General features: G+C 47.0%; 3 protein-coding genes across 4 annotated transcripts in view; 2 read left to right on the top strand and 1 right to left on the bottom strand.

The window, feature by feature from the left end:
• The window catches only part of LOC122682154 (ninein-like protein), a 705,741-nt gene that overhangs the window by 627,298 nt on the left and 52,781 nt on the right, over positions 1-25,662 (top strand). The gene's annotated exons all lie outside the window — the stretch shown is intronic.
• Positions 1-25,662, bottom strand: part of LOC122682160 (ankyrin repeat domain-containing protein 26-like) — a 371,465-nt gene that overhangs the window by 243,603 nt on the left and 102,200 nt on the right. The gene's annotated exons all lie outside the window — the stretch shown is intronic.
• The window catches only part of LOC122682180 (ninein-like protein), a 333,523-nt gene that overhangs the window by 113,134 nt on the left and 194,727 nt on the right, over positions 1-25,662 (top strand).

Below are 25,662 nucleotides of genomic sequence, written 5' to 3' on the forward strand. Positions count from 1 at the left end.
TAGTACAGCCACTATGGAGAACAGTGTGGAGACTCCTTAAAAAACTGGAAATAGAACTGCCATATGACTCAGCAATCGCACTCCTGGGCATACACACCGAGGAAACCAGATCTGAAAGAGACACGTGCACCCCAATGTTCATCGCAGCACTGTTTATAATAGCCAGGACATGGAAGCAACCTAGATGTCCATCAGCAGACGAATGGATAAAAAATCTATGGTACATATACACAATGGAATATTACTCGGCCATTAAAAAGAATTCATTTGAATCAGTTCTAATGAGATGGATGAAACTGGAGCCCATTATACAGAGTGAAGTAAGCCAGAAAGATAAACACCAATAGAGTATACTAACACATATATATGGAATTTTAAAAGATGGTAACGATAACCCTATATGCAGGACAGAAAATGAGACACAGATGTATAGAACAGACTTTTGGACTCTGTGAGAGAAGGTGAGGGTGGGATGATCTGAGAGAATAGCATTGAAACATGTGTATTATCAACTGTGAAACAGATCGCCAGCCCAGGTTGGATGCATGAGACAAGTGCTCAGGGCTGGTGCACTGGGAAGACCCAGAGGGATGGGATGGGGAGGGAGGTGGGAGGGGGATCAGGATGGGGAACACATGTAAATCCATGGCTGATTCATGTCAATGTATGGCAAAAACCACTACAATATTGTAAAGTAATTAGCCTCCAACTAATAAAAATAAATGAAAATAAAATAAAAGATTAAGAAAGCAAAAAGCATGCAAAAGTGGAACAAAAGAAAATCTGAGGACCAGAGTAAGAACCTCAGGTGGGAAAAACAGCCCCCCTGGCTAGGCCAATTTCCATAGGGCAGGCACAGGGGCAAGAGACAAATGTATAAAAAGAGGAAACCAAGATGGATCGAGGCGTCGCCTTTGGGATCGACCTGCTCTCACACCTCGAGGGTGTACTTTCCTTGGCTTGCTGAATAAAACTCTGAGCTATAAGCAAGCTGTAACACTCGTCCGCTGTGTTTCCAATCTCTGCTGTGGAAAGACAGAACCAAGGAAATTACATATCTACATATTACACATTATATCTACATTATATCTACATTATATCCCTGACATATCTACACATTATATTTATTATCACAAGAAAACATTTTTTAGAGTTTACTAATAAAATTGTTTTACCTGTAGCATGATACAACTGCAAATAATATGATTAGAAGCTATGCCAAGTGAAACAAGGGGACCACTGTCATAGAATTTGCCTCAAACTCCAGTTGTCTAGAAAGTCATGGAGAGGGCCTACCACAAAAATATATTCAGGTAAAGACCTTTCAATTCTGATGCTGTGTGTGTTACATATGATATTGAAACACTACAGCTTATTGATTTAAACATTAAAATTCAGTTAAAATCAAAATATATGGATTATGATTTTAGAATAAGAAAGTAATGCAGATTTGCTTCTTCCCACAAATCTCTGACATGCTTTTCAAAGTTTCTTTCAAAAATCAAAAGTTTACAACTCTTGAATATACAAAATATGAATCTTATGTGAAACTGTGAAAGCATTAATAACTGTGACATTATGACTTTTTCTAAACTTCTATTAGGTTCTTATCTTTTACTATTTTCATTGGAGAAACACCATTTCAGAAAGGCCTGAGTATTAAAAGGCTTTTTCCAGAAGGTGTCTTCTCATTTTCACCAGTTTTACTCAGAGCATTAGGTTTTCCAGCCCAAAAATTACTGGACAGATAACAAGAGACTGGCACTCTGCTATAATTTACTTTTAAAATGCTCATCTTTCTTCCTCAAAAATATCATGAAACTGTTGTTTAAAGGTTTGTTTTTTTATTCCAATGAACTTCAAACAAAGTTCAGGGGGCTCCTAGAAACAGCAAAGGCTTAAACTGGAAGTAAGAATTGCAGAGTAATTTGACCAGAAAACCAAATTAAGCCTGAGGATCAACGTCTGTGCTGAACAGACCCCCCCTGAGAATGGACCACTTGTGTTTTTAACCGAAGGTTACCAAGGATTTAAGGTCTGTGGCTCCTTTTTTTAGGTCCTCTCTTTTTTTACTAAAAAATTATTGTCGTGCAGGTGCTTCGCAGTGTTGTCAGTCACGTGCTCGGCAGAGTGAGTCAGTCACACACACAGCCACTCTTCTTCAGAATCCACTGTGGCCTTCTTCAGTGTGCTACTTTAAGAAAGTTGGATTAGGGATCAAATAAAGCAGAGCACACCTAGCTTCCAGTCAAGGACTCTATATGATAATCTGGGAGTGCTGCTGCTATGGTCCTTGGAACAAGTCTTATCCTTCCCACCTTCTCCTGGCCTCCCTATTAACCCCAGCCGCTAGGTACCTTGATCTTCTTCAAGGCCAGACTCTTTTCGAGGCTGCCAACCTGCATCAGGAAATGGATCATCCACGCCTTGCTACGTTCATTTTCCTCTCCTTCACCTGTCTTCAGGTGGTACTGTAGCTGCAGGGCTTTGGCCTGGAGGAGTACCTGGATCAGCCCCAGACTCTCGCCTAAGACAGTTCCTCCCAGGATGTCGGCCAGGTAGACCACCTGACCGGCGAGGCTGTAGATGGGGAAGGTGATGGTTTTCAGGTTGAGGCCGCTGTCCCTTCTCCAGGCGAACAAGAGTGGGCTGGGGGGACACAGGGGCCCTGGTTCTCAGGGCACACCCTGCTGCAGGGGGTGTGCCCTGTGTCACAGGCGAAGCCTGCACCGCGCCTTCCACCTTGCTCATGTCTTCTAAGATTTCCGGCCTCAGCAGTGTCTCGGTCTTGGAGAGCACTAGGACGGAGGCATAATTCACCTCGGTGCTCTTCCTGGAGATGGAGAAGATGAGAGTTGGTGGCGGTGAAATGTTCCTGCACAAAGCGCTGCTCAGCCTTGGCAGGGCTCCTTTCCGGGGTGCACTGCTCCTTGAGGTCTTCCTCCTCATCCTGGGGCAGGTAAATCAGGCCAGTGCTGAGAACAGCCACTCACACCATGGACAGCAGCAGGAAGATGCCGGGGTGCGAGCCCACCTTCCAGCCCAGCTGCCTGAAGGCCCAAGACAGCGGTGGCTCCAGGCAGTTGGTGTGGCAGCGGGGCCGCTGGGCCGGTCGGTTCTCAGACTGCGATACCTGCGGAGGTAGTGGAGCCTCGGCCGCAACTCGGGAGGGGGCTCTGCGCTCTGCCCCGCCGCCCAGCCAAGCTCGGTTCCTGGTCTTGACCCGAGGCCAAGCGCGGCTCAGGCTCTAGGCCAGACCCTGCGGGGAGACAGATCTCTCTCTCCAGGTCAGGCCCCGACTCTGACCTGGGCCCCTGGGACTGGACACAGGCTCTTGCCCCGCCTCCCGCGCTGCCTCCGGTGCAACCTTGAGGGATTAAGGCTCGTTTCCAGGAATAAAGACCAGGTTCTCAAACAGCACAGGAGATCAGAAAAGAGTTGTTGGACAGAGCGCCCCTCTCCACCCACCCAATGGTTTCCTGGAGAAGTTCCAAGTGAGTCTGTTTGAACTTGGGCTGCTTGCACCTTAATGCTAGAGCGTCCTCGGCAGTCACATGGTAGCCTCAGTTCAGTTCAGGTCAGTCGCTCAGTCATGTCCGACTCTTGGCGACCCATGGACTGCAGCATGCCAGGCCTCCCTGTCCTTCACCAACGCCCTGAGCTTGCTCAGACTCATGTCCATCAAGTCAGGGATGCCTTCCAACCATCTCATCCTCTGTTGTCCCCTTGTCCTCCCACCTTCAGTCTTTTCCAGCATCAGGGTCTTTTCCAATGAGTCAGTTCTTCGCATCAGGAGGCCAAAGTATTGAAGTTTCAGCCTCAGCATCTGTCCTCCCAATGAATATTCAGGACTGCTTCCTTTAGGATGGACTGGTTAGGTCTCCTTGCAGTCCAAGGGACTCTCAAGAGTCTTCTCCAACACCACAATTCAAAAGCATCGATTCTTTGGTGCTCAATTTTCTTTATAGTCCAAGTCTCACACCCATACATGACCACTGGAAAAAATATAGCTTTGACTAGAAGGACCTTTAACGGCAAAGTAATGTCTCTGCTTTTTAATATGCTGTCTGGGTTGGTCATAGTGTTGCTTCCAAGGAGCAAGCATCTTTTAATTTCATGGCTGCAATCACCATCTGCAGTGAGTTTGTAGCCCAAGAAAATAAAGTCTCTCATTTCCATTGTTTTCCCATCTATTTGCCATAAAGTGATGGGCCACATGTCATGCTTTAACTAGCCCCAAATTTGTCCCTGGTGCCCAACTTCTCAGGATTTAGTTAATACAAGAAGCACTTCTTAAAGGTGAATGAAATGAGTGCTTATGTGACTCAGAATTACCTGGGAGAATCTGGCTTGTTCACAGACACACATACTCACACACACACCTGCACACAAAAGGCACAGAATTTCCCTGTTTTCTAAGTGGCAGATTTTACCTTTGAGGGGATCATCCAGAAGCCTAGTTCTCAGGTAAGGCTTTGGTGAACCTGGTACACATCATTTAGTTATTCTTTACAGACATAATGTTCTCCTTGTAAAAATTTTGAAGTAAATGCATAAAATAAAAAGTGGGAATAGAAGAACCCAAAGCACAGTCCTAAAACTTCCTTCTATCATGCTCCTCTTCTTAATGGAAGTGTTAAAAAGTGGGAGTTTATCCTTACAAACTGTTTTCTTTGCATTTGCAAGCAGGTCCATATATGCAAGGGTATCTTTTTCATAAATATTATTGCACTGTGTATGTATCAAACAGGTTCAATCCCTGGGTTGAGAAAATCCCCTGGAAAAGGGAAAGGCTACCCACTCTAGTATTCTGGCCTGCAGAATTCCCTGGACTGCATAGTCCATGGGGTGGCAAAGAGTCAGACAGGACTGAGCGAAAAAGAAAAAAAAAAAGAGAAAACAATCTCTGTATGTAGATTATATTTTTCACCAAATATATCAAAGGATCATAACGTGTGACTGTATATAGATTTATTTATGCTTTTGAGTTGCTTTATTTAGCCATAATGCTATTTAGAGATCTGGAGATTGTTTATTACCTAACTAATTTGCCTAGGATCACACTCCCATTGTTTTGTTTAGCCATGTGGCACATTGCATTTTGCACAGTGATTAATTTCCATTGTCTCCAAAAGACAAACGCTTGCCTCACTTTTTAGAATCCCTCTTTCATGCTGGAATAAAAGATCAAATATCACAGTGCATAAGATTATGGCCTCACATCATGTTCTCATCCTACGGAGTCCTGTTTTTATGGTATCAATACTTCCAAATCCTCATTCTCATAAAGTGAGCTAAGGACTCTAAAGTCAAATGCTCCTCCACACATCCAAGAAGTAGTTCTTGATCTTTAACTATCTGCATGATTGTACTTTAGGGCCCTTTACACAGAGAGGGAGAAAATTTTGGTTTTCCCCTACAAAATATATGTCTCCTTAGATATCAGATAAGTATCACCCTTTCCAATCAGATGTACGATTGCTTACTGGGTATGGTGTTTCAGTTCTGTAAGATGAAGAGTTCTGGAGAAGGTGGTGGTGGTAATGGCTATATGACATTATGAATGTTTTGAATACATTCAATAGTATGTGTGCTCAGTCACTCAGTCGTGTCCGACTCTTTCTGATCCGTGGACAGAACCTGCCAGGCTCCTCTGTCCATGGAATTTTCCAGGCAAGAAACCTGGGGTGGGTTGCCATTTCCGTCTCCAGGGAATCTTCCTGACCACCCAGGGATTGAGCCCACATCTCAATTAACCACAAATGAAAAAAAAAAAGGAAAACAAAACCAGATGTACAGAATTAATAAATATCTTTTGTGGAGTTTTAAAAGGAAACATAAATACAAAATGTATGTGACTGCTCTAGGCCCTGAAAATAGAGGCAAAATAAATGTCCCATGGCTTATAGATCTGTACCAGGTACAGATGTACATGTACCATATACATAGATGTACCATGTCTTCTAGATCTGTTCTAGACACTTCTGCTAATCTACAAATGTTAGATTTATTCTCCACATTCTTTACAATGTGCTCCTGATTATAAAGAAGTAGCACAAATAAAATACACCCAACTTAATGTCAAAGTACTTGATTAAGTACACAAGAATTTCCTTAAAACATTCACATCTCCATGTGAGCAATTAGATAGGAATATATTTCTTCTGAGATGCAAAAAGCAAAAGAGAAAAGAAAAGATATTCCCATTTGAATGCAGAGTTCCAAAGAATAGCCAGGAGAGATAAGAAAGCCTTCCTTGATCCTTGCTAGTGATCAATGCAAAGAAATAGAGGAAAACAAAAACAAACAAACAAAAAAAGAAATAGAGGAAAACAACAGAATGGGAAAGACTAGAGATCTCTTCAACAAAATTAGAGATACCAAAGGAACATTTCATGCAAAAATGGGCTCAATAAAGGACAGAAATGGTACGGACCTAACAGAAGCAGAAGATATTCAGAAGGGGTGGCAAGAATACACAGAAGAATTATACAAAAAAGATCTTCATGACCCAGATAATCATGATGGTGTGATCACTCACCTAGAGCCAGACATCCTGGAATGTGAAGTCAAGTGGGAAAGCATCACTATGAACAAAGCTAGTGGATGTGATGGAATTCCAGTTGAGCTATTTCAAATCCTGAAAGATGATGCTGTGAAAGTGCTGCACTCAATATGCCAGCAAATTTGGAAAACTCAGCAGTGGCCACAGGACTGGAAAATGTCAGTTTTCATCCCAATCCCTAAGAAAGGCAATGCCAAAGAATGCCCAAACTACCGCACAATTGCACTCATCTCACATGCTAGTAAAGTAATGCTCAAAATTCCCCAGGCCAGGCTTCAGCAATACCTGAACCGTGAACTTCCAGATGTTCAAGCTGGTTTTAGAAAAGGCAGAGGAACCAGAGATCAAATTGTCAATATCTGCTGGATCATCGAAAAAGCAAGAGAGTTCCAGAAAAACATCTATTTATATTTTATTGACTATGCCAATGCCTTCGACTGTGTGGATCACAATAAACTGTGGAAAATTTTGAAAGAGATGGGAATGCAAGACCACCTGACCCGCCTCTTGAGAAAACTGTATGCAGGTCAGGAAGCAACAGTTAGAACTGGACATGGAACAACAGACTGGTTCCAAATAGGAAAAGGACTACGTCAAGGCTGTATATTGTCACCCTGCTTATTTAATTTATATGCAGAGTATATCATGAGAAATGCTGGGCTGGAAGAAGCACAAGCTGGACTCAAGATTGCCGGGAGAAATATCAATAACCTCAGATATGCAGATGACACCACCCTTATGGCAGAAAGTGAAGAGGAACTAAAAAGCCTCTTGATGAAAGTGAAAGAAGAGAGTGAAAAATTTGGCTTGAAACTCAACATTCAGAAAACTAAGATCATGGCATCTGGTCCCAACACTTCATGGAAAATAGATGGGGAGACAGTGGAAACAGTGTCAGACTTTATTTTTGGGGGCTCCAAATTCACTGCAGATAGTGACTGCAGCCATGAAATTAAAAGACGCTTACTCCCTGGAAGGAAAGTTATGACCCACCTAGATAGCATATATAAAAGCAGAGACATTACTTTGCCAACAAAGGTCCATCTAAGTCAAGGCTATGGTTTCTCCAGTGGTCATGTATGGATGTGAGAGTTGGACTGTGAAGAAAGCTGAGCGCTGAAAAATTGATGCTTTTGAACTGTGGTGTTGGAGAAGACTTTTGAGAGTCTCTTGGACTGCAAGGAGATGCAACCAGTCCATCCTAAAGGAGATTAGCCCTGGGTGTTCATTGGAAGGACTGATGCTGAAGCTGAAACTCCAATACTTTGGCTACCTCATGCGAAGAGTTGACTCGTTGGAAAAGACCCTGAAGTTGGGAGGGGTTGGGGGCAGGAGGAGAAGGGGACGACAGAGGATGAGATGGCTGGATGGGCACCGACTCGATGGGCATGAGCTTGAGTAACCTCCGGGAGTTTGTGATGGACAGGGAGGAGTGGCGTGCTGAGATTCATGGGGTCGCAAAGAGTCAGACACGACTGAGCGATTGAACTGACTGACTGACTGATATTTCTTCTGACAAAGAATTTTAACCAGAAACTGGTAATAGTGACTGTCCTGCCCAGAACCGAACTAGGAGGATAGGGCACAGAATTTTGGATCCTGAATTTCCCCATGGTACAAATACAGGAAAATCATTCCCTTACTGGACCAAGGCCTGTTCAGCCACCTCCTAAACAGGTGTGTAAACTATTCTCCTTTCCCCTAGTCTGGCTCACCTCTCCTGTCACCTTCATGACCACCATCCTCCCTCTCAATCCCACCATCCACTATCCACATGGAGGCCACAAACATGCCACCACCAGCCCCCCATTCTTAAAAATCTCCCCTGGTGTCGCCTTCAGCCTGCTCACTAAGTTCCAGCCACACTGGCCTTTGGGAATGACCAGGTCCCTGGGCATCCCACCCTCTTTCAAGACTCAGGGCCTTTGCATATGCAGTTTCCTCCAACAAGAATGCCCTCTGCCCATAATTACTTCCTCGCTAAAACATGCTCTTTCAGGCTCCAGCTGAAATGTCTCTTCCTCAGAGAGAAGTTCCTGGATTTCTCAATCTACTGATGTTTTCAGGACATGATTCTCTCTCCAAGTGTGGTGTTTTCCTTCACGGCAGGTACTCTGACCCGCTTTACCTGCCTTTAACATCTGCCTTCTGCATGACACTGCTGGGGGCCACAGGGGCAAACCTCTTGATTCTGCTGTTTACAACGGAAACACCAGAGCCCTTTATCAGCTCATAACTGCTGAGTGCATATCTGTTGCAGGAACAAATGAAGGACTTGGGAACCTGAGTGCAGGACTTTCCATTTCCCTTACATTTACTGCAGACCTCTTGCACATCAGTTCCTCGTTCATCAGCATCTATCCTTAAACAGTCACTGCAAAGTGTTCCTACTGTTCTGTGTCCTCCACACACCCTAACAGCACACTACTGATTTCTACGCCCAACTAACTGATGAAAACACTACCGAACAAGGCCAGGGACGAAAGCTCAAGTTGCAGACTTACTTCTCTCCAGGATGAGCTCTCAATAACTCATTTTCCCTCCAGCAGTCAGTAGTCTTGCGTCTTATTCTTCACTCAATCACAGGTCCTCTGAAGTCTGTTGTTCAGCTCAAATTCTCCTCTGTGCCCACTCCCATGCTTGGCTCTGAACAGTCTGCAACTCCAGAGCCCTCTAACCTACCAAGCTGTAGTGTTCTGCAGCAGGAGTTCCCAGCCCACTTCACTCAAGCGTTCGGAAGTCACTGCTACTCCTGCTAAATTTGCAAACTGCCTGTTCTCCCTTTAAACCCACTAAGGCCTCACCTGAGGAAAACAAGCAGCGGAAACAAGACACTTCACTTGTCAGGTCTGTTACTTACTCTTGGGTCATCACTTTTGGATCCACCCTAATTCCGTTCAAGTCATACAGGTCAATCAAGAAGTATTCATCCAACACCTACCATGTTCCAAGCACTATTTGGTCCCTAGAGACATAACAATCATTAACACAAATTCACTCACACTGCCCCCTCCTGCCCTGGGCCCCGAAGGAGGGAAGGGCTGAACACAGCTGCCGGGGGGCACAGCCAGAGGCTATGGGCACCACCCACGGGCTGGGCGGTAGGCCTAGGGAGGCCTGAGAGGGGAGACAGCTCCAGGCAGAGGAGCGTCCTGTGTGAAGGTGGCCCGAGACGGACCCTCGGCACAAGCCCTGGGACTCAGCACAGGATTTTAGGCTGGACAGTGACAACTGAATCAGGGGCTGAGGCTGAAGGGGCTTTCCAGGCCCAGTACCAACCACAAACACCCAGCCCTTCGGGGCGGTCCGTCCCATCCCCTCTCACCTCCTTCGCCAGGCCCTGGAGCCCGATGGTCTGGCAGACCAGGGCCAGCTCCTGCTCTGTGAGGTGGCCGCTGCTGCCCACACCCAGCTCTTCCCAGAGGCCCCAGACCCGGCTCTCAAGGGTGCCGAAGGAGAGGTTGCCGGGCTTCCGGGGGCTCCCAAAGGCCGCGGAACCCCAGGCTGGTAGCTGGCCTGAAGCAGGGGAAACACACCAAGGCGGTACTTCACTCTGAAATCAGATGGACTGACAGATGGGCAGACAGACACATGGGAGAGTCAAGCTTCCAATGGTGGCTACACGGGGCTCACCGTGCAATTCTTCCAACTTAATTCTATGCAAAATTTCACAATAAAGGGGGGACTCTGCTGCACGTGGGGAAGGCATTTTCTGAAGGGAGCCTACAGAAGCTGTAGCACTAGGAGCATACCTACAAGCTTTGTACTTAGAATAACAAGTCCAGGTTTAAAAAAATTAACGTCTAGAAGGTCTTCAAACCTGCCCAAAGCAAAGAGCACAGTCCAACAAAGGCCAATGACCCTGTCCCTTGGGCAGCCTCTCGTCCTGGCTTCATCTACCTGTTTGTTCTTGCCCACATATATTTTGTTTTTGTAATATTTATTTGACTGCTCTGGGTCTCGGTTGCTGCAGGTGAGATCTTTTTAGTTGTGGCATGCAAACTCTTAGTTATAGCATGGGGGCTCTAGTTCTCAGACAAGGGATGGAACCCGGGGCCTCTGCGATGGGAGTGCAGAGTCCTAGACAATACATCACCGCAGAAGTCCCTGGCCCAAGTATTTGAAGGCAAATCCCAGCTGCCATATTCTCACCCCTGAGTGTTTCGTATGCACTCCTGACCCCAGTGTGACGATGGCCCTACAACCCAACAACGACATCCCAGTCCTCTCCCAAGTCTCCCGACAGCTGATTTCTTCAACTCAGCATCAATGCAGAATCCTTCCTGTGTGTGTGGTTACTCCCCCAGAGTCGCTGGATCACCTCCAGCCCGCACCCCAGTCCCCTTCCTCCTGCCCTTCCATCCCTAATATCTCCTGTAAATTGGAACTTAGTACAAATATCTAGTTTGGATGCAGGTTGAGTGTTATTTTTTTATTTTTTTCTCCCAGCAAAAATGCCCCAAGGTGGGCTGTTTCCATACCACCTCACATCAGGAGCCACAGGGGTCTTTGAGATGCAGACTCAGCAGCAAGTCTGGGTGACAGACAACAAAGTTTCATAGCCTTTCTAGGTTAGCCAGGTGGCTTGCTGAGGTTTCTGAAGCTTTGCCAGAGAAACCCCCTTTGGGAGAGGACAGACCTTGGGGTGCCCACAAAGAGCTCTCTTGAGATAAGCAAGGCTTCAAAGCAGAGCTCCCTCAATGCCCAGACTGCACCACCCTGCCCAACACAGGACGAGGGTCCCCCTGCACGTGACCAGACCCCGGCTCTCGGTCAGTGGTCTGGAGCTCTCCAGAGAGGAGACATCTTGGCGTTTACTGTGATAACCCAACTAATAACCAGAAAGTCCTTTCCTGAGGAATGCTAGGCCTCCTTGCTCATGAATGATGCTGTATATCAGTTTGAGGAAAACTTCCAAGACCCCTTCCAGCTTAAAACATCTGAATGTTCTAGGCAAAAACGGAAAAATGGGACTTCTCTGACGGTCCCGTGGTTAAGACCATTTGCAATACAGGGGACTCGGGTTCGATCCTTGGTCAGGGAACTCAGATTCCACGTGCTGTGGAGTAACTAAGCCTGTGCCCTGCAACTAGAGAGAACCCTGAGCACTGCGATGAAAGGTCCCAAATGATGTATGAAGATCCTGCAGGCTACAGCTGAGACCTGACAGCCAAATAAATACATTTTAATTTAAAAATTAAATAAATAACTAAAGGCAGGGAACAAAAAGAGGGAAAAGCAATTCTGATGCCAGGGTGTGTTCTCAGGGCTGGCAGAGAAGGTAAGTAAGTCCTGTAAGGTCTGACATTAGTGTTTGTTCACAAGTGTCAGTTCTAACCTGGAGGAAAGAAGAACTCCAACCTGTTTCTGGGCAGAGAGCCCAAAATCACTCAGTGAATAACCTCCCCGGAGCCCTTCCTCTCGTCCCCTGGATTTACTCTGAGTCCAGTTAATTTAGGAAGTGATTTTTGGACACAAAGAGGTCCATCTGCTTCATCCAGTAGCACAGACACGTGGTTCATTCGCCTGACGTCCTCACGCTCAGCGCTGAGCCAACAACAGCCTCGGCCCTGAGGACCCCAGTCTGGACGGTGCTCAGCACCAGTGCAGACCTCTCACTCAGGAGAAGCCCCAGGTCAGTTCTGGCCTCCCGCTGGAGCCGCAGTCCTGCACATTCTGCCCTGTGACTCACTCTGGTGAGAGGCGTCCTTAAGGAGCCCGCACACCCACGTGCTGGTGCACCCAGCGTTGCTGAGCACACCTGTGACTGCCTTCTGGGAGCTCTGCCAGGTTCCCAGGACCAGAGCCACGTCTCGCCCTCCACGTGGGGCACAGTCAGGGCCTCTGGTGAGGGGGGAGGCTGCTGGCCCAGGCCCGGCACCTTAAAAGGAGTCCCCTGGCCCATGCCTGTTGGTCAGGAGGATCACTGTGACCCTAGCCAACCAACTAGCTGCTCTCTTAGCCAGCGGCCCCTGCCCAAGGGTCTGACCTCAGGAATCTCAGAGAGACCACCCACACCGGGCACCTCCCAGGAAACTCTCCTTCGCTGGCAGCCTGCTGCCTGACAGCCCAGCACTGACCACAGGGGGCATCACCACAAGGCCAGGCTTTACCTTGGGCTTCAAACAATTCATTCTGAGGCTCCTTCACTCTGTCGGCTTCTTCATCAGACTTGAGACTCTGTGGAAAATAAGAAAGTGGACATCAGCCACGATTAACCTGCAGGGGGTGGACTGCCCCGTGGATGTCCTTTCTGACATGAAGGCCCGAAGGCTCCCGCAGTGGACAGCTCAAGGAGTCTCAGTCAGGGCCCCAGAGTCCGCGGGGGCATCCATCACGAGTCCGCCTAGTTGTGCAGGGTGAGCCTTGGTCCAAGTGCTGGGCGCGGGTGACCGTGGCTGTGGCACACCTGCCCTTTCTACCCTCAGCCGATTAACCTTCCCTCCTCCTGCAGGCCCGGGGGAGGGGGTGATAGTGAAGAGGGGATGCCCCGTGGCCCCCGTTTCTGAAAGAGGATGCTCTGTGGCCAGAGCTGCCCTGCAGATAGAGAGACACAGAGACACCTTAAAACCGAATGTAGGTCCCCAAATAGCTGCTCTTCCAGCGATGAGATGCCCTCTCCCATCCCCCGGTGTCATGTCATGTGAGCAGTGACTGGGGGAGGTGCCCAGGGGGCGTCCACCCACCTCCACGCTTTCCAGGGACGCGGAGCGGCAGAGCTGGCTCCTTGCACTGGGTGTGACCAGCTGCTCCGGTAAATCTGGGGCTCCACCTGCAGTGCACAGGGCTCGGGCTGGCTCCGACGGCCGTACCACTTAGAGCCGCTCACGTCCTTTGAGGGCACAGCCCGGGAGGCAACTGGAAAGAAAATGGGAGGCACGTGGGGTCTTTAAAACAGACCCTGGACCCACTTGTCCTTATGAAGATGCAGATTCAGAGATGCGATCTGGCTCTCGGGGACAGACAGAGAAAATGTCAGAAGAACACAGGGAAGGGCCAACGTGGGGCTGGGGCTGAGACAGCTAGGCTGGGAGACAGGACTTTCCATCATAAAGTCTAGGTGTTGTTTAAGTGTTTCCAAGCAAAATAGGCTTTTCTTATGTGTTAGAAAACTAATTCAAAAATCTAGATTTTTACACAAAGAAATAACCTTCCAATAATCCAAGTGCTCTAGAGACCAGAAGGTGATTTCCCACCCACCCGACCCCACTTCAACACAGCACCCCACCTGGACAGGACACAGAGGGCAAGGACCTCAGCACAGCCAGGCAGGCTCAGACTCCGCATGAGTCTATAGTCAGGGGCAGAGGCAGGTGTGGACTTCAGCTAGGGATTCTTGAGACTCGCTTAAGCCCTAATACACCCCTGCACTTTCTTCTTTCCTCCTTACCTGCCCACATCTGCGGAGCAATGGTGACTCCGTAGGCAGAGAAGAAACGACACTGCCTCTGCAGGAATCTGAGTGGCCAGAGAGACTGGGGAGTGGGGGTGCGGCCTGGGCTGTGACCAGGAGAGAACGCGGGTTTGGAGGGGACGAACCAGAAGGGGCCAGCGGGAGAGAAAGGCATAGGGTCCCAGGAAGCAAGGCCAGGCCAGGAAAACAGACCGTTTCACACAGGTGGGTCATGGTCCCAGGGACCAAGTACCATCTCCCTTCTCTCCTCCTTACCCGAAACTGGCCTGCAGCCCCTGACCATGGGAGCATCAGAGGAGGAGGCTGGGTCCAACCGGGCCTCCAGGAGAAACAGTGATGCCAGCGATGGACAGAAACTGAGGACAAGGAAGGAGTCTGGGGAGGAAGATGCTGAGTTCCATGTGACAGAGGACATCTAGGGCAGGAGGACCATGTTCCTGGAACCTGTGAGCTTATCACGGGCAGGGCCCGGCCCTGTAAACTCTCCCCATGTGGGAACTCCCGGGGCTGCTGGAGAGGAGGAGCCGTTCCCACTGACAGGGAGCAAACGGAAGGCTTGAGCACACCATGCAGGGAGCAGGGGCCTGCATGCAGGCTCCGCACCTGCTCTGGTTTCTGTCTACACACAGGCTGTGGCTGGTTGCTGAGCGGGGAGCAGCGGGAAGAGAAAGGCCATGTCAGGTGGGAGTGGGCATTGGGGACACACTCGGGAAACCAGCTGCGCCTGACAGCACGCGGACCCCTGCCTGGGGCTCAGCCACTAGCCGATCACCGCAGGTCGTGACCCAGCACCACGTCTGCACCCTTGGCCTCAGTGGGCTCCTGCCTCTCCCCTCCTGAGATCCCCTGGTCCGTGTCCAGAGGCCCACCTGCCCTTGATGTGGTGTCCCCTTTCTTCATGGTTTTGGCTGCTCAGCCCTTTCCTCAGAGCAACAAGACATCCAGAAATCATACACATTAGGCCCAGTTAATAATGTTCTCTGAAAGTGTCACCGCCTCCCTCCACCAGGGGGAAATGCGTCTCTAGGAACGTGTCCAAGAGGCAAGTCAGGCCAGGAGGGGGCAGCATCTCACCACCCACAGGGCACAGAGCTGCGGCCTCTCAGTGGGAAGGTCCAGTCCCCTCCCGCTGCCCAGACGGCCGCAGACCACAGGGTTAGCCGCGCCTTGTGCCTCCTGTGTGTGAGTATTTATTCATAGGAGCAGAATGCCAAACTCTACAAGTGAAAAATACATTGGTTTGGGATCTCCCTGGTGGTCCAGTGGTAAGGACTCTGCGCTGCCAATGCTGGGGGTAAAGGTTCAATCCCCAGTCAGGGAACTAATATCTCACTATGCTGAGTGGCATATCCAAAAGATTAAACAAGCAAAAAACAAAACAACAAGAATATTTTGGTTATGTGTTCTGTGATGGCCTTCACTGAAATAGCAGAACTACTGGGAAGCAGAATGTTCTTGAAAACCCAGGCATTTGGCCCAAGGGTGCCACGCACATTCGTGGAGCACATGTTCCCAATCATGGCAGGAGACAGTGGGAAGGACCAGCAGGCAGATTAGAAAGCGGGAGAGAGGGATGCTGTGGACTGGCCGGGGAAGCAGGGATGAAGCCCATGGGAGAGACCAGGAGGGTGGCCCTCATGGGAAGCACACAGCCGCGGAGGGTGGGTGCAGGGCTTGCTGGACTCTCACAACAGGCGCCGCCCGTGTGCACCAGCCCTGGCCGAGCCACCTCAGGCAAGCCTATGACTAACCCACCGACTGACTGGGTAATTGAGGAAAGTTCTGAAAATTGAAAGAGAAAAGCAACACAGAACAAAACGGGGGTTGGTACGGAACAGTACCAGTCACGAAGAGGACACAAGTTACCACTCACAGGAGTTCCAGCACAGAAAAGGGAGCGATGACACGGGCGTGGCCTTTCTCAGGCACCTTCACGCCCAGGGTCACAGGATCACACCCTAAGTCGGGAAAGGCAAGTGGCCTTCTTCCCACCTCAGGGAAGAGAAACCTGAGACAAAGCAACCAATGACCGGACCCTTCAGGTCCCACGGTGGACACTGACAAGGTGGCTCCTCCCCCTGGTCAGACTCCTCCCCCGGTCAGACTCCTTTCCCATCAGGCTCCACCACCTTATCAGACTCCGCCCCTATCAGACTCCGCCCCCTTATCAGACTCCTTCCCTGTCAGGCTTGTCTCCCCCAGGTCAGGGCTCCCACGTGGCTCCAGCAGGGGGCGGTCGGACACCAACCGATTTCAGCCCCAGGGGAGGCTGCAAGTGCTTCCTCAAGGGCCTAGCTCCAGACGAGAAAACCTCACCTGAGTAATGGGTACGACAAGCCATAGGATTTCAGGGGTGGGGGGGGCTGGGGGGCTCACTGGAATCTACATGACAGGTACGTAAGCCCCAAACCTCCCAATGGCACCTCCTGCCCCAGTCATGCACCTGCTCCCGACCAAGGCCCCTCCTGGGGTCTGGGAGCCGACCAGGGGCCTGTGCGGGTCAGACACCTTGAACCCCTGCCCCGTGGGGGAAGGAGGGACCCGCTGGTCCCTGCACTGTCCCTCCCAGCACTGCTCAGATGCAGCCTCCACCGGTTATCCGGCCAGAGAACAGCAGGCGCTGCCAGCCAAGGAGTTGGCCCATCTTCTAAGGAGCACGTCCGCCATCACCTTCCCACTGGATCCACAGGCCACACCTCCAAGCGGGCCTCCCTTCAGAATTCTCCCTCCACTCCTGACCAGTATCAAAGCCCCTCTTCACTTGTTTTGAAATATTACCTTTGTTCCACTGACCCCACTGGAAACCAGGATTCTAGCAAGTCCGAGGAGCACAGAGCACTATTGTCTGAGACAGAAGACAGGCGCAGGGCTGCCTCAGCTGGTGGCATCCTGCTTGTTCCACCAGCCTCCCAGCATGGCCAGCACTTTACACCTGCACTGCGCCTTGGATGATCAAATTCTTCCACCTCTCCACATCCACTTTATCTTGTCTACACCGTTCACTGTAAGGACAGCATTAGACATTACTTGGCATTTGTGAGATTGTGACTTACAATAAATATGAATTTGGTCTTCCTCCCATCCCTTGCACAGCTTCTAAAACCCTCGAATTTCCAAAGTGATGAGAGCAACCACACCCAAGTTTATGCTTGGTTTATAAGCTGACTTTGAGAACCACACCTTGAGATGGGCTGGTTGCCAGGGAAACCAACGATGTGATTAGAGGTTAGTACTTTCAGCCCTACCTGACCTCTAGGGAGGTCAGAGGCTGGATGTTGAATTCAGTCACTGATGCCCCATCACTGGATCAGTCATGACTGTGTAACGAAGCCTCCATAAACCCCGAAAGGACAGCATTCAGAGACCTTCTGGGTTGGTGAACAAGGGGAGACTGGGGAAGAGTGAGCCCTGGAGAGGGTGTGGGGCCTCTGAGCCTCTGCCCACAGCCCATGCACCTCTCACCCTGAGTTACATCCTTTGCAATAAACCGCTGATCCACTAATGGGTTGCCCTGAACTCCTCTAGCAAATTAACTGAACCTGAGGAGGCCGTGGGCACCTCTGATCTTTAGCCAGTGGGTCAGAAGCACAGGTGACAAGCTGGACTTGAGATTGTTGTCTGAAGGCATTGCTGTCTTAGCCTGTGGGGTCTGAAGCTGTGTCCAGGGGGATGGTGTCAGAATGGAGTTGAACTGCAGGACACCCAGCTGGTGTTGCCAAATGGCCTGGTGCGGGGGAAATTACACAGATCTGGTGACCAGAAGTGCCAGGGTATTCACAGGATTTTGTGAAGTGCAGAGGAAAACACGAGAGTTTTCCCCTTACAGAACCATTTAACAAATAAGGAGCCCAAAGAAGAAAAAAACCCAGGTGCTGCAGTCCATGGTCCCAGTCCATGCAGTGGGGGATCATAGACCTGCTGCATTGTTCAGGTACAACATCATATTCCAGAAGTCACAGAATCACAGAAAGAGACGAAAAGAAGACCAGAAAGGCCTCTTCCCTGACTCCATAGACCCACTGTCTTTATCTGAGGAGGCAAGACCAGCCTGTGATGACAACACAGCCATGAAACCGTCCGTAAATTCCTCGAAGTTGACTTGTGAATTTGAGAAAAGCGGTCAACACTGCTTTCGACAGGCCACATACATAACACACTGGCCTGTGGCGTTTTCTCAGATCTTATGTTGCCTTCAGCACTGAGGACATTTTTTCAAATATTTACTTAAGGTTTGAAAAACCTGAAGATATAGAGAGGCAATTAAGCCCTTCACCAAAAAAACACAAACACCAAAAAAAAAAAAAAGAAAGAAAGAAAACAACTCTATAAAAGGAAATTAGATAATATAGTTAGAAAACAGTGCAGAAAAGAGGTGTCTGATGATCACAAACATTAGCACATAAAGAAATATCAATGTCTTCACTACCCACCAAGAAAGAGAACATGCTAGCACCTAGGCTAGTCCTCCACCAAGGTTCCTTTCCTGATTAAATCCCCTGCCCCTACACTGGGGGGGAAAAAAAGCTCTGAACACTCACACATATGTCCTAAGAGATTCTCTGGAGTATACGCACCTAAGAATGGGATTGCTGGGTCACAGAGTATACATTTATATCCTCTTGGTAAATTGAATCTTTTGTCACTATACAATGCTGACCCTCTTCAGTTCAGTAATGCTTTTTACCCTCGAGACTAGCTTTCTTATGGAGCTTAAAAGTTTCATATCAACCAGTTTTACACTCTTCAGGGACAACACAAAGCCTGTCTGATAATTTGTGCCTTGCTTATCATTTAACACCTTACAAGATATTTTTGTTTTTATATAGCCAATGTTCATTTAGAATTATTCAAATATTTGCCACTTTGTTTTTCATTTCTTCCTTCATTTCCGACCTTCTGCCTGGGATAGTTTTCCATCTATCTGAAATAGATCTTTGAGACTTACGTTTTGCTTAAGTATGCTGGTGCTAAGCTCTTTTAGTGTGATTTTCACTTTGATTCTTTCTTCAGCAAAAACGTAATTTATTAAAAGAATATTGGAAAGGATCCAGATGTACTTAAAGAAAATGGGTAAATAAACTGTGACTCAGTCAGACAACGAAAGACGACAACAGGGGAAACAAAAAACACTGACAGAGACAATAAATGCACACTGACCTGCACTCTCTGAATACAGACTGCAGACATGATACTGAGTAAAAGAACCAGAGTATGCACTGAGCATGCGCTGTATATATGTCCACCTGTATGAAGTTCAGAAACAGGCAAACAAATCTCTGCTGTTCTCATCAAGACAGTGGCAACTGTTGGAGCCAGAGGGACCCCAGGGTCACCTGAGGAGGGATGCAGGATGCTGGGGGCCCAGGGATGCTTGCAATGGATGTTCACTGAGCTGCACACTTTCCAACTCTTTTCTCTGCCTGTGCTTCACCTGACATCACACAGAAAGAAATCAACGCAGGAGATACTTGTAGGTCAAAATGTCACCAGTATGTGCTAGAGAAGCAGGCCTGGCGCTGTAGGTCCCACACCTGGCACAGAACTTGAATGAGTACATTTCTATTGTTGCCTCTGAGAACTAAATGTAGCTGTTGGCTGTGGAACGTCTCTGCCTGGGTTATACAGTATCAGACTTGAAGGTGGACTACTTATATGTGTGTTTATCTTCTGGCTCCCCAACTAGCATGTGGTCTCTCGGCCGACACATTGTAAATACTCAACAAATGTCTATTGGATGTGTTGGTCTCTATATCCTTCAAAACTGAGCAGAATTCACCTTCTCAAGGAGACATTCTTTCACCTTTCTTAAAAAAATTTATTTATTTATTTATTTATTTTTGGCTCTGCTGGGTGTTCATTGCTGCATGCAGGCTTTCTCTATTTGTAGCGAGAGAGGACTACTCTTCCTTGTGCTGTATGGACTGACCATTCTAGTAGCCCTCACTGGAAGGTGGGTGTAAATTTGCTAAACTGCTAGTATGATAATGTCTGAATCTTCTTTTTTATGATGGTGCATCAATTTCATCAGGTGGTTCTATTAATTTATTCTTGTTCAGTCACAAGTCATGTCCAACTTTTGGCAACCCCATGGACTGCAACACACCAGGCTTCCCCTGTCCCTCACCATCTCCCAGAGTTTGCCCAAGTTCATGTCATGTTGGTGATGCCATCCAACCATCTCATTCTCTGTTGTCCCCTTCCCCTCCCTACCCTGAATCTTTCCCAGCATCAGAGTCTTTTCCAATGAGTTGGCCCTTCTCATCAGTGACCAGAGTACTGGACCTTCAGCTTCAGCACCAGTCCTTCCAATGAATATTCCAGGTTGATTGCCTTTAGGATTGACTGGTTTGATCTCCTTTTGACTCAAAAATCTTCCTCAGCACCACAATTCAAAAGCATCAATTCTTTGGCACTCAGTCTTCTTTATGATCCAACTCTCACATCCATACATGACTGCTGCAAAAACCACTGCTTCGACTATATGGATCTTAACTAATCTCATCTTGAAAAGGCTGCATCCAGACTTATGCCATGTGGATCAATACTAGAAAGAATATTCTTGCAAAGCTTTCATTTCACAGAGATATTGTAATGCTTTCACTTTACATTCCTAGCTTCTAGATGTTGCCTAGCACATAATAAGTGCTCAAAGATACTTGTTGAGGGACTTCCCTGGTAGTCCAGTGGCTAAGACTCCAAGCTACCAATGCAGGGGACCCAGCCCCACTGCTGGTCAGGGAACTAGATCTCACATGCCACAGCTAAGAGTTCAAATGCCCCAACTAATGATCCCACATGTCGTAGGGAACACTGGTGCAGCTAAATAAATAATATTAAAAAAAACAACAAACAAACTTGACTACATGGGAGCAGAATGAAATGGCCATTTTGTTTGATCCAATCTCATGTCTTTTGTGTCTTTGATAATACTTATCAGCTTTCTTTTGAGCCATCAAACAGGAGGCGATTTGGGAATTCTCTGTTGGTTCAGTGGCTAGGACTCTGCACTTTCATAGCCAAGATCCCAGGTTCAATCCCTGGTTGGGGAACTAAGATCCCACAAGCTGTGTAGCATTTACCAAAAAAAAAAAAAAAAAAAAACAAAACAGGAGGGAATCTGATGGCTGAGTGTGCTGCTGTTTTATCTGATACCATTTGACTGTGTTTCTGTGTCCTCTCTCATCACAGCTCACAAAAGGAGGATGGGCCAGGGGGGAAAAAAAAATCAAGGAAACCAGTTAACCTGTGTATGCTATTTTAACCAGTGTTGATTTTCACAAATGTGCCTTTTGCTCACCTAGCCCTCGAATACAATTCCAGGTGATATCAAGAGGGGCTAGGACATGAGCGATCAAAATCACACCCCGTTTTTTTTTTTTTTTTTCCTGGCGACACCACAAATGGTATGTGGCATCTTAGTTCACCAGCCAAGGATGGAACAAACTCCCCCTGCAGTGGAAGCATGGAGTCTTAACCACTGGACCACGAGGGGAGTCCCCACACCTGAGTCTGAAGTCCATAAAGAAAACTCAATAGAGGGGAAAGTGACCGAGCCGCGTGGGGCGGGTGTGTGAGGCAGAGCCCTCCTCGCCCCAGGAGCAGCTCTGCTGACAGCACTGGCCACACGGGCTCTGGGGGAAGTAACAGGAGTCAGATTCACCTCGAAGCTCCCCCAGGGCCAGCAGGGAGGGGTTTAAGGTTGTTCTTCATTTGTTTCTGCTCAAGAACCAACTCAGGAATCTTTCCAGGTTAGATTTATTTTCTCATTCAACATGAGACCAGTTTTATTGAGTTATGTGTGTGGCGGTGGCGGGGAGGGGGGCAGAATACTTTTCCTTCAACGGTAAGATGACCAACACAATTATAGGCACTGCTTTTTTTTTTTTTTTGCAGACTGTGGAATCTTAATTTCCAAATCAGGGTTGAACCCGGGCCCCTGGCAGTGAAAGCCAGATCCCTAATGACTGGCCCACCAGGGGATTCCCAGACACTGGTTTAAAATGAACACGTGTACCTCCCTGGTGTTCCAGTGGTTAAGAATCCGCTGCCAATGGAAGGGACGTGGGGCTCGATCCCTGGTCTGGGCAGATCCCTCAGGCTGCGGAGCAACTAAGCCCAAGCACCACAACTGCTGAGCCTGCACTCTCGAGCCGGGGCTCTGCAACAGGAGAAGCCACTGCCATGAGGAACGAAGAACTTTCTCTAATTTTAACACTGTCTCCAAAAGTAAATCAGAAGTCAATTAAAACGGACTCAAATGCATTCCTTTTTAGAGCTGAATAACACACAGCTCTTTATCCACTCCGCTGTTGACCGTCATCTAGGTTACTTCCATGTCCTAGCTATTGTAAATAGTGCTGCAATGAACACTGAGGTACATGTGTCTTTCTGGAATTTGCTGTATGATGCAGGGAACCCAAAGCTGGTACTTTGTGACAACCTAGAGGGCTGGAACGGGGAGGGAGGTGGGAGGGAGGGGACATATGCATTCCTATGGCCAATTCAAGTCAATGTATGGCAGAAACCATCACAATATTGTAAAGATATTATCTTCTAAATAAAAATAAAAATGTAATATATAAAAGTTCATTCATTTAAAAGGTGAAAACTCAAGCAAACCTTATTTCTCCATGAGGAAGGACTTTTGAATATGTGTTTAAAGTTACTTATAGTAAGTTTTATGCCACTACTAACAATTGTAACACATCAAAATATGGATGGTAGCCATAACAGCAGTATCTAAATCTTTGGGTCTATATATAGTGGTAAAAAGTGAACATACAAAAAAGCTATCAATCAACACCACTAAATATTAATGACAAGTCTGGCTCGATGGGTGCTGCTTAAACAGCGGGTATTAGGGCTCAGTCTGTGTCTGTAAAGGGCGTCCCTGGTGGCACAAATGGTAAAGAATCCACCTGCAATGCACCTGACGCGAGTTTGATCCCAGGGTCTGGAAGATGCGCTGGAGAAGGGAATGGCTCCCCACTCCAGTATTCCTGCCTGGAGAATTCCATGGACAGAGGAGATTGGTGGGCTACAGTCCATGGGGTTGCAAACAGTTGAACACGATTGAGTAACTAACACTATCGCTTAGAATATGGAAAACTCAACAGTGTTGGTTTTTAAATCTGCTTAAAAGTAAGTTAGATGCAGAGAAACACCACTTAAAATACTATGTAAATTTTCATCATACACACGTAACACAAAAATATTTTCTTTTCAAAAAGATTTTCTCATCATCTTTAATGGGAAACAATGAAATGTCATGGAAACAGTCCAGTAGGGAAACGTTTACTATTTATCTTTCTAAATCTTATATTTTTCAAACAAAATTTGTTGATACTCTGCTTTTGCTTGCAAAAATTGGTCATCATACACATTTGACCCATCTGAAGAGCTTCGAGAAGACACTTGAAAGGCATCAGATGCCAATTCAGCCTCAGCTGGAAAGAAAAGGAAAGAATTATATTCTTTACCTAAAACACTTGAATTAAGTAAGTATTAGTTACAACAAACCAACAAAAAAACGAAAAAACCTGAGACCTTTCCTAGTGTTCCGAAAAATGAAATCTATCTATAGGTGGCATGACATGAAATACAAGATTACAATTCTATAACCTGCTCATGGTGCACGTGTGGCTGAGCATCAGATTTCTGGTTTCCTCATTCTTCATTGGTTCACTCAGTAACTGTGTGCAAAGGTGCTGGGACAAGGACTGCAATTATAAGATGAAGGCGACCCAGGTCCACCCTGGAAAATGATATGCCCTCAACTGGAAAAACAGACAAACAGGCAACTTCCACACAGACTCACAAATACAAAACAGATATAAAAGACGGCACAGGGACACTCAGAAGGGACAGCCAGCTTCCTGTCAGTACTGCCAGCTTTCTGGTGGAGGTGCTATGGAAGCAGATGCCTGAAGGACAGGAAAAAGTACAGGAGACGGAGGGGAAAAGCTCGTACAAAGACCGGAGGTGAGGACGCGCGGCTGTGGGATCCTACAGTCTGGCTGGTTAGATGCAGAGCTGAGGGCAGAGGAGGGTGGTAAGGAGATAAGGCCGCCTACTTTGGCAGGACCCAAACCGATGTGGGTGTTTGGAGCTTTTCCTGAGGGTGAAAGATAAACTGGTGACAAAGTCAGTGACAGAGAAATTTTAGTCACCCACCGAGTGACAGCTGCACACACGTGACTGCTTGAGTCTGGGTTTCCAGCCTTAACCGCCACCAGCGCCTGAGAAGCGGGTGAACGCCACATCTCCTGAGAATAGTGTCAGGTGCAGGCAGACAGTTCCACAGGGATGGAGGCAGTAGAAGAAGGAAATAGCCAGAAATGAAAGAAATACATAGACCTTTAGAGATTGTTTTTTCAAGCTATGGAACATGATGAATCAAGGAGGAAGAAGGATATTTTTCACTATGACTGCTCATGCTTTCACATTTTTCGTTAGCTATATGTAAGAAAAAATATTTAAGATAGCAACTGTTATCCAAACAATGGAAAGAGATGCCACTGACTACCATGGATTTCAGAAATCAATGTCTAAATTTAATTCTTAGGTTTTGGCAACATACCTTCTTCTAGTTCTCTAGTTATACTCCTGTCCAACTCCCGCAGCATCCGAAATAAGTCAAATATTATTTATGTTTAGAGATAAACAAGAGAATTATCATAGGAATTACATATAATTTACTACATGTGACATTTAAATAATACTTTTAGAGACTAGACCTAACTTGAAGAATACTTAAGTAGAAAAAGCATCACAGAAATAGAAGAAAATGAATTCCTACTTATTCTGCTTTTAGATAACAGAGAACATATATATGGAATGCTATTTAGATTAATCTGATAAAAAGTATAATAAATATCAGTCTATTGAGTACACATAATTTCAGAGAATTAGGGAATGACCCGTAATCCTAGTCATGACCCACAAGATCACTATCGTCTCCTTTAACAGTTCCTGCCCTAAATATGTACTTTCTGAGACCTTTATTTTGATTTCTAGGTGAGGATCATGTCATATGGAGGAAGTAGTCTGAAGTCGAATGTTAACAAGGAGAACACATCTGCAGTTTTCTTTAAACTTTTCCATTTAGCGAAAACATAGAAAGGTGAGGAAATTATACACAAGAAAACAATGTACCGGCAAGTTTTAATTCTAAAGGTGTTTAGCGAGAAGGATTCTCTCATAAGTGTCAGTTTGCGAACTATGCCCCGTGGAAGGGGAAGGTCCCCCGGGGGTCACTGCAGGGGTGAGAACAGGGAAGCCACAGCTGCACCGTCTCTGGCCACTCCTTTAGCTAAACGGCTCTATACTTGTCTCTTTCATATAATACCGTTCCACTCAGAAGTGTTTTTTAAAAGAAAGGTTGTTTTCTTTGGGGAAAAAAAAACCTTTTTTAAAGGTATGAGAGTCATTGATTTAGCCAAACTTCCTAATTCTACAAAAGAAGTAACAAGGCCAATGGACTTCTTACTGAGCCTAGAGTCCTATGCCAGCTCCTTCCTCAGATTAAGAAAACACATATAGATTTTTAACTGTAACATAGAGAAAATGAATATGTAAAACCTTGTTACGTAGTTCAATAATGCTTGTGGCATTTAATGTTTTAAATTATATGTCTTAAATGCATGAACAAAAATAAATCAATATCAAACTCCTATTTGTAGCA

This window comes from Cervus elaphus, chromosome 23, assembly GCF_910594005.1.
Source record: "Cervus elaphus chromosome 23, mCerEla1.1, whole genome shotgun sequence".
Taxonomy (NCBI): Eukaryota; Metazoa; Chordata; class Mammalia; order Artiodactyla; family Cervidae; genus Cervus; species Cervus elaphus.